This window comes from Mesoplodon densirostris, chromosome 14 (genome assembly GCF_025265405.1).
Source record: "Mesoplodon densirostris isolate mMesDen1 chromosome 14, mMesDen1 primary haplotype, whole genome shotgun sequence".
NCBI lineage: Eukaryota > Metazoa > Chordata > Mammalia > Artiodactyla > Ziphiidae > Mesoplodon > Mesoplodon densirostris.
The window spans coordinates 83,934,295-83,947,599 of NC_082674.1; the positions used below are offsets into that span (position 1 = coordinate 83,934,295).

At 35.1% G+C, this 13,305-nt stretch overlaps 1 pseudogene; it reads left to right on the top strand.

Moving 5' to 3' along the window:
- Positions 1 to 636: 636 nt before the first annotated feature.
- The window catches only part of LOC132501439 (high mobility group protein B2-like), a 28,755-nt pseudogene continuing 16,086 nt past the window's right edge, over positions 637 to 13,305 (top strand).

Below are 13,305 nucleotides of genomic sequence, written 5' to 3' on the forward strand. Positions count from 1 at the left end.
CTAGATTACATCCTTCCTTTCACACATGGAATTAAGTGACCAACTTAAAATTCCTTCTAGTCTTCAATTTTTTGCTAAGAACAACAATCTCTTAACTCTTGCCTGGATTACTTTCAGACATTCTTTTTCAGCCTGGAGAAGTTATTTTTCTAAGGATAGTTGCTCAGGATATGCTTCTGGTGGCCAGTAGATAATTTGTTGGTTCTTCATTCTAGCCAATTACAGATGCTCATTTATTCAAATACACATGGTAATGTCAATTTCATAATAAAAAAGTTCACTTCAGTTTCTTCTTATAAATATTGATCATTCTAAGATTTTGACAATACAAAGCTAATAACACTCAACAGAAATTCTCCCTGCAAGCGTACTGAGCTAAAAATGGCAAAATATAAGTAACGGTAACACAGTTCGCTGAGGCCCATTTCCCTGGCAGGATTGGCCTGCATTCCACAATACAAAGCTAACTGGAGAAAAGAAGCCAGGCAGTATTGGCTCCACAACATGTGGATTTCCAGGAGGAGCCATAAAGATAGAAATTTAGCTGGAATGAATCAGGGAAGATTTTCTGCTCCAGCACTTTATTAGATGCATGTTTTGAGCAAGGACTGGATTTTCTGAAGTAATAAAGCCGTTATGACCCCAGGGAAGCAACATCCACTGTTGAGCTGTGAAGATGTAGGTACAGCTGCCTACAGTGAAGTTTTAGCAGACCTGGTATGTTGAACCCAGGAGCAAACATATTCCAAGCTTTGAGGCAAAGGATTAGATTGTGTATGGTGCCATTCATGTGAGCAAGTTTTTCTCATCATGGTAACTCAGTAATTTTCATTATCTGTAACAAACTACAAAATTAAAATCTGGACCATGGTTTATGGATTTTACTATTGATTACATGTTTTAATTTAACTTTGCGCTAAAAAGTGCCTGCACTGCAGATATTTTCAGAAATGATGCAAAGGGAGGATTGTGCCATTCAGAAATGATCCATGAAATGAGTAACATAGGAACATTCAGGTTACAAAGGCATTAATTCAGGAACTGAATGTGTAAAATATCAAACGTTGTGCCTGGTGTAGAGTAACTCCACAACACATTTTATTTCCCTTTAATTCTAACTTGAATTTAAATTTCACATTTTTATTCTTTGTTCATTTCTCTGACTCAAAAATTGAGGTGTTATGAGGTAGCATTTTTTCCCTCAAAATTTTCTGCTGAATTACATTATATCTGTTTCCTCAGTCTCTCCCAAATGGCAGAGAAAAAAGAAATAATTTAGATTAATGACAAGATTTCTCCAGCACTAAAATTATGATCATTAATTGTGAGACCCTAAGTTAGTGATAATCTATGTGTCAGAGTTTCTTTAATGCAGGAATATTAGTTATCTATCATTGCATTAAAAATTACCCCAAAACTTACTAGCTTAAAACCACACACATTCCTATAGGTCAAGAATCTGAGCATGATATAACTGGGTCTTCAGCTTTAAAATACCTCACAATGTTGTAATAAAGATTCAACTGGGACAGGATCTGCTTCCAAATTCATTTATATGGTTGCTGCAGGATTAAATTCCTTGTGGGTTTTTGTACTCACATCTTAAGTACCTTTCTGGCTATTAGTTAGAGTTGACCTCAATTCCTCGCCATTTGAGACTCTCCCACATAGCAGCTTGTTCATCAAAGAATCTACAAGTAAAATTGAAGTCAGTCTTTTATAACCTAATTATGGTTATGTTATTCTTTAGAAGTCAAACCAGTGAGTCTAACTCTCACTCAAGGAAAGTGTATCATACAAATGCATGAATAGAAGTAGTTGATGATCACCAGGGTTCGTCTTTGAGGCTGACTGCTATAATGAGTAAAGCACCTGTAAGTGTCTCTGTAACATATTCAGTGTTCAATAAATTTTAGCAGTTATTACTGCTAATAATAGTAATCATGTGTTTACATAGTGCTTCCTTGTTGAACAAATTAAAAATTCAAATATTTAACATCATTCAAGTCTCCTCAACAATATTAGATATGTAGAATAGATATTATCATGCATATTTTATAATTTGGAAAGTATAAATTATTGGAAATTAATTGTGTGTTTGGATATATGGTCTTGGTTTTGAAAAAAAATTTCCCATGAAAAGAGAAGGAAGGCCCCCATATTGCCCAAGGATGGGCTTGTGGACTGGTACTCAGCACACCTGATGTTTCAGTTATCTATAGCTGTGCAACAAACCAGTCTAGAACAGTGGTGGAAAACAAGGACTCATATATTTTCTTTACAGATCTGTGATTTGACAGCTCAGCATGGATTTCTTACTTTGAGTCTCTCAAGCATTGGCAGTTTGATGTTAACAGGGGCTGAGGTTATTATTCTCATGTTGTAGAGCCCAGGCTGGGCAGTCTAAAACAGTTGGGGCTCAAACAGATGAGGTATCTCTCTGTCTCTCTGTTGCCTTTCCCCGTGGGCTTTCCCTATGGATTCCTCAGGACAGTTGGGCTTCTTAAGTGTTTGTTGAAAGCTCCAAGAGTGACTATTCTGAGATAAATCAGCGGATGCTGCATGGCTTTTCTAACCTGACTTCAGATGTCACATGGCATCATTTTCACAGAGTTCTATACTTTGAGACAGTCACAAAAAACAAGACCAAGTTCAAGGAGAGGGAACATAGAATCCACTTATTCAAGGGAAGAACATAAAATAATGTTAAGTTTTAAGACCAGCGCACCTCGAGTAGGCTTTAACTATAAAAAAATTAAAATGTCAACAATTCCTATCTTCTCTTTTCTGTGTATCATCTTGGTTCCTTTTACATATTTCTCTTCTTTACACTAACTTAGTTATACCTTTTAAAGATTTTTTTAATATCCATTTTCATTCATTTCTCAAATTGTTTCTTGGCTCTAGCATCAGAATTGTCTAGTCACAGTGAAATGAGGAGAGTTTAAAGCATGAGAGACCATTAACTGAGGGCCATCATACCTTTGAGTCTCTATGCTTCTTTCATCATTTTCAGGCTTACATTTATTTCATCTTGCTCATCCTCATTACTCCTCCTTATCTCAAAGATCTAATGCATCAGTGAACCCTTGGGAGGTCTTAAACACACAGCATGTGTCTGTAACCAAGAGCTTACAGATTCATATTCAGGAGATATTCAGAGCAAAGAAATGAGGAAAGAAAAAAAGGAAAGCCACTTTCTATGTAATTACAGACAGCATTGCATTCACTGTGAGTACATTTGACTTCTGTAAATTGCCAAAGTACCTTAAGCAAAAGCAAAAATATCTCACTAAAGCAATACATTTTAAGCTCATTACCAAGCTATTAAAGAGGAATCACAGGATTTTCTTGAGGTATTAAAACTGTCGTGTTCCATGGGTATTAAACATAGCATGTCTGCCTCAGCACAAGGAAGCAAATCACAGAGGATGGTGAAGATTCAGGAAGTCTTGAGACTTGGCAGTAAGGAAGTCTGTCATACTTTCAAGTTTCTTCATCTCTACCTCAAAATCTGCTCTGTTTTCCTCTCCTCTCCACTTCTAAATAGAACACAAAAATCCTGTATTAATTGCAAATGATCTTCAAAGCAAGCATATACAAATGACTCAGTCAATGCCCTTCAGCCAAAGACAACCAGGAACACACCTGTAGTTGAATAAGTCGGGTGTGCTGCAATGAGAAAAAGCATATCCCACGGAGCTTCTCAGTAAGAGAGTATTAGAAAAAGAATGACATGATTCAGGATTGTGTGAGTTAGTTTTAAAGAGATTTAAAGGAAACAAGGCTTTGCTCTGGCTTGTATGCTGTTATGAATTATGGTCAATTACATGAGTGCTTATCATAATAACTCTTATCTAGAAGGAAGAAATAATAGGCTGAGGCTAAAATTATAATTGGCAAAGAAGCAGCAGTCAATCATTAGCTAGAGAAGGGATGTGTTTTGGCATTTTATGATTTGGACAATGTCCACGCTTTGTGTGTGTGTTCAGACCTGATTACAACGTAGTCTTGTTTTGATCACAGAGTAGCCTTGTCTAGCCTTATGTTCACTGAAATTGTTTATGTTCTACAGGTAAGCAGCAAAACACAGCTGACAGTACCAGGCTCCAGCAGTCAGGAACTTCTTTTCTTCCCACTTTAGGCAAGTTGCTCGATTTCATCTTCAGTTTTCTTCATGTAAAATGGGATTATAAGAATAATAGCTGCTTAATAAGAGCATTGAAGGGATAATACATGCTTAATAGAATCCCTCTCTCGGGAGAAAATGTGTGCATGAAAGAGAGAGAGGTAGCGAGAGCGCTCATTTAGGTAGAGCTCAAAAAATTTCAACCTCATCCCATCATTACTTTTTTAAGGAAATCCTTCCCAATCTACATCTCAGTTTCCTAACCTTTATATTGGGCTGATAAATTTTCTCTTATATTTTTTGTCCTTGAAAATATATCTTTCTTTCCTCTTACATTTATTTTTTCTTTTCCATAAATAATTTTTATTTTGAAATAAAATGCATATATAGAAAATACACAAAACACAAAAGTGAAGGTCAACACACTGTAAATGCATAATCCCCAGACTGAAATGAAGAAAAGAAAGGAGAAGAAGGGAAGCCTCTGCTGCCACCACGGCAACTCCTTTGTTCCATCCCCACCCCAATCATCTTCTCACTAAAGGTATCCACCATCCAGAATTTTATGGTAATTATTTAATTTACATAAATTGTTTTTATAGCTCTATCTCTGTTACTATACTAGATGTGGGGTATTTTTAGTGGGTTTTGAATATCATAGCTGTTCTTAAAGGAAAAGGTCAAGTGTATTAGCAAGTTTCTTTGAGTGTGGATGTCAAAGAACGAGTAGGAAACTTGAGGAAGCGCGTCTGTAATTGTGATTCCAAAAGTACCAAGATGAGGACGTGGGGTTTACTATCAGAATCTCCAGTAATTTTGCCTGTTCCTTCAAGTTCCTAATACTTAGGTCTTCTAGTCTGTCTCTTTATCTGCTACTGGGAAAAGTTCTTATATCATCATTTTCACTTCAGTACAAATGTGTATACTATAGGGTGAATGTAAATTACTAGTCCTTCTTTTTAAAATATTTGTATTTTAAATATTTACTCTTTTTATATTTCTGCTGTTGGAATTTTAGGAATCAGTATCCAGAAAGTTTTCCTTGGCAACCCTAATATCATATGACACTGATCTATTTCTATATTACTTTTGAAAAATGACACTCTTTGACTGATGGTGGGAAAGGCCTGCTCTGGAAATAAGTTGGCTTGGATCCCAGGCCCAGATCTAACTGTATGATTTTGATGAAGTAATTCCAATGTGCTTGTCCTATCATTTGACTAGAGTCTGATAAGTATCATCTCAATTTTAAGAGCCTGGGAGCTAGTGATATAAGGTGCTAATCCTGCCTTCAAGGAGCCCTGAGTTAGTGAGGGAAACAAGTAATCAAGTTGCCAATTTAAGCACAGTATTATCTGTGATATGAAAGAAATCATCAAAAAATGCCACAGGAAATCAAAATGAAGGCACTGGAGGATAAGGGGATGGGAAATTAGATAAAGGTGATCAAAAGGTACAGATTTTCAGTTATAAAACAAATAAATACTAGGGATATAATGTACAGTATGGTAAAGATAATCAGCTCTGCTGTATGTTATATATGAAAGTTAAGAGAGTAAATCCTATGAGTTCTTATCACAAGGAATTTTTTTTCTTTTCTATTTTTTAATGTCATATCTATATGAGATGATGAATGTTCTCTAACCTATTTTGGTAATCATTTCATGAATGACATAAGTCAAATCAATATGTTTTACATCTTAAACTTACACAGTGCTGTATGTCAATTATTATCTCAATAAAACTGGGAAAAAGTGAAGCCACTGGACCCTAACTCAGAGATGAGAGAAGACTTCTTGAGGAAGATCAACTTTAAAGGGCCTGGAGGAATTAACCTGGTGAAGAAGGGGAAAGAAGAATTCTAGGCAGTGAAAATATAAGTAATGAAATAAAGCATAACAAATTGTAAGTAGTTGATAATGTGGTTTTATCTGTAAACTGCAGATGGACTAGTGGTTTTATTTGTAAATTGAAGTCACAGAGTAATGGTGGCTAAAGAGAGAAGTGTGCCTGTTACATTAATCTTTGGGTCATGAAAGCAATACGGAGCTATTGAAGGATATGTAATAGAGGAGTTTAGTAATAAACTTGGAAAATAAATTTTGCAGAGGCAGTGTGATTAATCCAGTTTTAGACATGTTCATTTTGATTGTTCTGATTAGAGATTTAACAAATATTTCCTGTTGGAAGGAAAGAGGAAGGAAGGAAGGAAGGAAGGAAGGAAGGAAGGAAGGAAGAAGGGAGGAAGGAGGGAAGGAGAGAGGGAGGAAAGGAAGGGAGGGGCCGTCTAGGGCTCTATATCTTGACTTTGAACTAGCTAATTAGACGATGTTAGTATATAGACATTGTTTGAAGTCATGAAAATAAGCATTATTTAGAAAGTAAGAAGAAGAGTATCAGACCTCCCTTACCAGATGTGAAGGCATCACTGGGGATATTGTAAACCTCTGCAGCATTGTCCTTAGTCCTAATTTGAAAATAGGACTACAGTATCTGAAGTACTGAGTTTGAATACCAAAACCTGAGGTATATTATCCTACAGAATTGCTAAGTCCATTGTGTGGTGAATGTCTAAAGCTCTTATAGGGGTGCTCAAGAGGTATGAGTAAGAGTGCCAATTGCAGTAGGGTTTAATTTCAAAATATTAGAGGAAAAAAATCTTGATGTCTATCAATAGGACAAAGATAAGCAGATGTATTTTAATATAATTATCAAAGGATAGTCAGTAAAATCAATATATTAGAGTTAAATGTATTAACATAAAAACATCAAAAACAGTGATGGTATGCATAATATGTCTTGTAAGATGCCAATTTATAATATGAAAACATAGAGAAATGTATTATATATTGATATCTAAATCTTGATATCTGTCATAAAAAACATGATAGAAATATAAACTCCAAAATCATGATACAATTATTTTCTGAATGGAGAGGGAGGAAGCATGAAAGTTTCAATTGTACTCTAACCTTTTAGTTCTTTTTTTTAATATTGATTTAATAAGTCAAAATGTTAACATTCAATACTGATAAACATTCATCATATTGTTTTGCAGGTTTCAAGCTTTATATATCATGCACAATATATTATTCTCCAACTTACTATATTCACTCACTGTTTTGTTTTTGAGATTTATCTGTGTAGCAGTCGTATTATTCCCTGTTCTTTCCAGTAAGTTTAAAATATTTCATAAAAATACTTTTAAGAGGGCAAGGAGAGGGGATGAATAAAGAAATACACAATAACTAAAAAGAAGGTGAACCTGGAAAAATTATCTGAGAATTGGTTCTGAGTTTGGTGCAGTTAATTTTATAATAGCTCCAGCATCTGGTGAGTTTCTACCAGGAACAAATCAGCAGGCTGACTGTGCAGATACCATCCCACGCATACCATCCCTCCAGTCATTCCTCTCTAAAGCTAAGTGGGTCTAAGTACTCTGGAACATTTCTGATGTGGAAAATGTTTCTTTGCGATTATCCTTCAGTTCATCACCTTCACCTTGGACCTGGAAAGGCAGTAGCCCCACCAGGAGTCCCTCACTTTCTCTGTAACCTATAATCTATTTTTGACCTCTAATATCACAACCTACTATAAGGGAGGGATTGAAAAGCTTAGCTTTAATCATCTGTAACAGAAGGCAGGGGGAGATGTTAATAATTATTTTTGATGGGGAAAATTAAGGCCATGGAGCCAAACTGTTGATAAGCAATGTCATAATAAGTGTCCAAAGAACGGGTCCTACACACTTATGTATAGATTAGTAGTAAGAATATGTCTACAATAGAATCAGAACTTTGCTTTCATTCATCTGCTTATTTCTGTGGTCTGTTAGACATAGTCCATACACTGCTCTGTGGTAAGATAAAAAATATTTTTGAGGTATCTCTGAGTTACCTATACTTCCTCCAGGTACTAGCCTGCTTGAAAGTTATTAGTAGTGCTGCGAATTGTAAGAAAATATCAAGCTTAGAACCCATAAATGCTCTGAAATAAGTTGTTACAGACAAAAGGAAAGTAATAAGGTGTTTTAGGCAAAATCAACTATGGTGAAGCAGGTAGACAAATCACGTTGTTAGTAGTTGGTATAAATGTCTGTACACATGTACAAAGTTGAAGAGCTTTTAAAACTAACATCTGAATGGCTTGTTTCAGGGACCACTTAATTTTGGGTTTTGGACATCAAATTTTTTGAATACTTACAATAGATATTGAATAGCTCCTTTTAAAACTGCGATGAAAACTTAGGTCACAGCTTCATGCCCTTAGGGGAAAATAATGCTATTGATATAGAGCAGTAGAACTCAACTGGGAGTGATTTTTCCCCTGAATTGCCCCCAGGGGATATTTGGCAATTTAGCAATGGAAACATTTTTGGTTGCCACATATTTGGGGATGAAGGAATGCTATTGCCATCTTGTGACTGGAAGTCAAGGATGATGATAAACATCCTAAAATGTACAAAACATCCATGACCACACCTACACACCCCAAATGGTCATCTGATCTAAAATGCCAATAGTGCCAGGACTGAGAAACCATAATGTAGAACATAATGGTGGCTAGAGCAAGGTAAGTCTTGTGCAAATCTTAAGGCTTCTATCACCACAAGGTTGTTATATTTATTATAAAATAGCCATAAGTCAAAATAGAAACCTTATGTGCATACTTTCCCTTGGATCCCTAAGGTGGTCCTTTCCTTGGACAAAGTTGCCATATGATGTCAACATACTGAAGTATGCCATATCAATCATGGAACCACCGTGAGCCCCTTTTCAAGGACTTAACCTAGACTATGGTTAGAGGCATCATGGCCTTGAGTGAGGACATCTATAACCCAAATATAGTTCAATTGCCCATCCTTTAGACCAGATCATCTCAGCCTTCATTGTCATAGAGGGTGGTTCTAATAAACCTGAGTCTTGGCTTCTTCAAAATGCCTAAGCATATCAGTGCCTGCCTACTGCCTATTTCAGGTAATTTCTCTTAGTTGAATTTAAGAATTAGATTCACTGTCTGAAGACACCCTGCCCACTTTTTTCACTTTCTAGGTTATGATATCTAAGTTATGATACACTCAAACAACTCTAAGATTGTCCCACAATTCACCTGGCATGGGGTGTAATTTGACAACAGTCTCAGGTGTTACACATGGGTACTATTGACCTCATTAACATGTCCCAAAAGCAACACTACTGGTCAGCAGATCCTGTTTCCAAAGTAGTTAGCTTTTTCTGGGGTCAGCTTTCTGGAAGTGCTGACATGGAGATGGAGGTCATTTAACCAAGTATTTTCCCAAGCCATGGCCTCCCACAATAGAGGGATAATAGAGTTGTTTCACTTTTGGTAAAGACAGGGGTAGGATAAACAGAATCTTCATTAATGGAAGAGTATAACCATGTTAAGGAACAAGATGAATCCTCTAGCTTTATTATCACAGTTACCTAGGTAGTTTGTCCAAGGAAATGCAAGATGAGCTGTTGGCAGTGCCCAGAAAAATCTAAGAACTATTAGATGTTTTTCACTGAACTTGAGTTTTGTACAAATTTTAACACTTATTTGAAGCATCCAGATGACATAAATATTAAAAGGATTCAACAATTTTTTTAAAGTTTATATTGATCTAACAGTTTGCATAAAGGTGACACTAAGAAAACTATTTAGACCCTCCACAGCTAGTAACGTTCTGAGGACAGAGTCCAATTATGCATTAATGTAAGCCCGACAACATATAATCTTTGGAAGACAGCTGTGTTGATAGATATGCCATGTTTCAGGATGATGGGAAAACAAGAAATATCAAGTGGGGAAAACACACATTTCTCCTCCAAAATAGACAAGGTTGTAGGTGCTCAAATGCCCACCCCTGTACTACCTTTTCACACAACTAAGCCAGTACAGAAGGTCAAAAATGCACATGAAAAGGAGCAGTTCTCTTTAGTAACTAAACAGAGGTCTTCTGTTTAGTTAGGAGGAGAAGCAAGTAATGAAACCCAGTTAGCAGACTGGGTCAAGATTTTGTAGAACACATTAATTTTGCATTCATAAAGAAAGAGCATGCACTTGGAGCAAACGTGCAACTCACAAACTGATCAGTCACAAGATTATTTCAGTGAAGTAGGTCACTTCTTCTACCTCCAAACTTGCAAATGTCTTCTACTACATTTTGGTAGATTTGCTTATCAGATATTTAGCACTCTCTATATATTGGGCACTGGACCTAGCACTGTACATACCTTTTATTTATTTGTTTGTTTGTCTGTCTCATTCTTAATCTATACTTTACTTTTATTGAAATATAGTTGGCATACAATATTTAATTTCAGTTGTACGATATACAGATATAACATTTGCATACATTATGAAGTAATCACAAGTCTAGTAACCATCTGTACACAATATAAAGTTATTATAATATCATTGATGATATTCTTTATGATGTACATTACTTCCATGAGATTTATTTATTTTATAATTGAACATCTGTACCTCTCAATCCCCTTAACATATCCCCACAGCCCTCCCCCTGGCAATCACCTTCTTCTATTGTGTATCTGTGACTGTGTTTTCCCTTTTTGTTTTTGTTTTTTTGTTTGTTTTATTTTTAAGATTCCACATATAAAGGAGATAATATGGTATTTGTCTCTCTCATCTGACTTATTTCACTTAGCATGATATCCTCTATATCTATCCAGATTGAATATGGCAAGATTTCCATTCATCATCTGTAGATGAGCTCTCAATTTCTTTCTGTATCTTGGCTATTGTAAATAATACTGCTATAGACAGTGGGGGCATATATCTTTTAGAATTAGTGTTTTATTTTCTTTGGGTAAATACTCAAGTAAAATTGCTGGGTCATTTTTAATTTTTTTGAGAAACCACCATAATGATTTCAATAGTGGCTGCAGAACTTTACAGTCTGACCAACTGTGCACAGGTGTTCCATTTTCTCCACATCCTGCCAACAGTTATTTGATGTCTCTTTGATGATAGCCATACTGACAGAAGTGAGGTGATACTTAATTGTGCTTTTTATTTGCATTTTCCTGATGATTAGTGTGGTTGAACATCTTTTCATGTGTCTGTTATCCATCCATGTGTCTTCTTTGGAAAGATATCTATTCAGTTTCTCTGCCAATTTTTAATCAAGTTGTTTATTTTTTGGATGTTGAGTTATATGAGTATTTGTATATTTTGGATATTAACCCCTAATTGGGTACATCATTTGCAAATATCTTCTCCCATTCAGTAGGCTGCTTTTTCATTTTGTTAATTGTTTCCTTCACTGTGCAAAAGTTTTTAGTTTGATGTAGTCCCATTTGTTTATTTTTGCTTTTGTTTCCCTTGACTGAGGAGACATATCCAAAAAATTTTGCTAGGACCAATGTTAAAAAACGTACTACCTCTGATTTCTTCAAGGAGCTTTATGGATTGTGGTCTTACATTTAAGTATTTAATCCATTTCGAGTTTCTTTATTGTTTATTTTGCAGGTGAGAAAAGGTTCTAACTTTATTATTTTGCACATAGCTCTTCAGTTTTCACAACACCATTTAATGAAGAGGCTCTCTTTTCCCAATGTATATTCTTGCTTTCTTTGTTGTAGATTAATTGACTATGTAAATGTGAGTTCATTTTGGGGTTCTCTAATCTGCTCTATTAAGCTATGTGTCTGTTTTTGTGCCAGTACCATACTGTTGTGATTACCATAGTTTGTAGTATAGTTTGAAATCAAGAAGTGTGATATTTCCAGTTTTGTTTTTCTTTATCAAGGCTGCTAGCTATTCTATTCTTTCTGATTTGAATGTAAATGGAATTGTTTCCTTAATTTATCTTTCTGATATTCATTATTAGAGTATAGAAATGCAACAGATTTTTGTATATTAATTTTGGATTCTGCAGTTTTACCCAATTCATTGATGAGTTGTTGTAGTTTTCTGGTGACATCTTTAAGATTTTCTATGTATAGTATCATGTTATCCACAGGTAGTGACAGCTTTACTTCTTCCTTTCCAATTTGGATTCATTTTATTTATCTTTCCTGTCTAATTGTTATGGCTAGTAATTCCAATACTGTGTTTAATACAAGTGACAAGAGTAGGCATCCTTGTCTTGTTCCTGACCTTACAGGAAATGTTTTCAGCTTTTACCATTGAGTATAATGTTAGCTGTTGTCTTACGGTCTTACCATACATAGCATTTACCACCTTGAGGTATGTTCTTTCTATGTCCACTTTCTTGATAGTTTTTATCATAAGTGGATGTTAAATTCTGTCAAAAGTTTTTTTTTTCATCTACTGAGATGATTGTATAATTTTATTATTCAATTTGTTAATATCATGTATCATATCAATTGTTTTTCAGATATTGAACAATTCTTGTATCTCTGGGATAAATCCCACTTGGTCATGGTGTATAATACTTTTAATGTACTGTTGGATTCAGTTTGCTAATAATTTGTTGAAGATTTTTGCATCTATGTTCATCAGTGACATTGAGCTATTGGCCTGAAATTTCCTTTTTGTGTTATATCTTTGTCCTGAATTTTTATCAGGGTGATTCTGTTCTCACAGAAGGAGTTTGGAGGCAAATTCCTTCCTCTGCAATTTTTGAAAAAGTTGGAGAAAGATAGAGATTAACTCTCTTCTAAGTATTTGGTAGAATTCACCTGTGAAGCCATCTGGTTCTGGACTTTTGTTTGGGGAGAGTCTTTTATTACTATCATTATTATTATTGTTTCAATTCAATTATGATTAATTGGCCTGTTCATATTTTCTATTACCCTCTGGTTCAGTCTTGACATAGTTGTCTGTGGTAATCTCTTATGATCATTTATATTTCTGTGGTGTTGGTCATAACTTCTCCTTTTGCATTTCTGATTTTATTGATTTGAACCTCTCTTTTTTCTTTCATGATTCTGGCTAAAAGCTTATCAATTTTGTTAATCTTTTCAAAAAACTAGCTCTTGGTTTCATTGATATTTTCTATTGTTTTTAGAGTTTCTATTTTATTTGTTTCTTCCCTGATCTTTATGATTTCTTTCCGTCTACTAACTTTGGGTTTTCTTTGTTCTTCTTTTTCTAGGTCATTTAAGTGTCAGGTTAGGTTGTTTATTTGAGCTTTTTCTTGTTTCCTGAGGTAAGCTTTTATTGTTATCTGCTTCCCTCTTAGAACT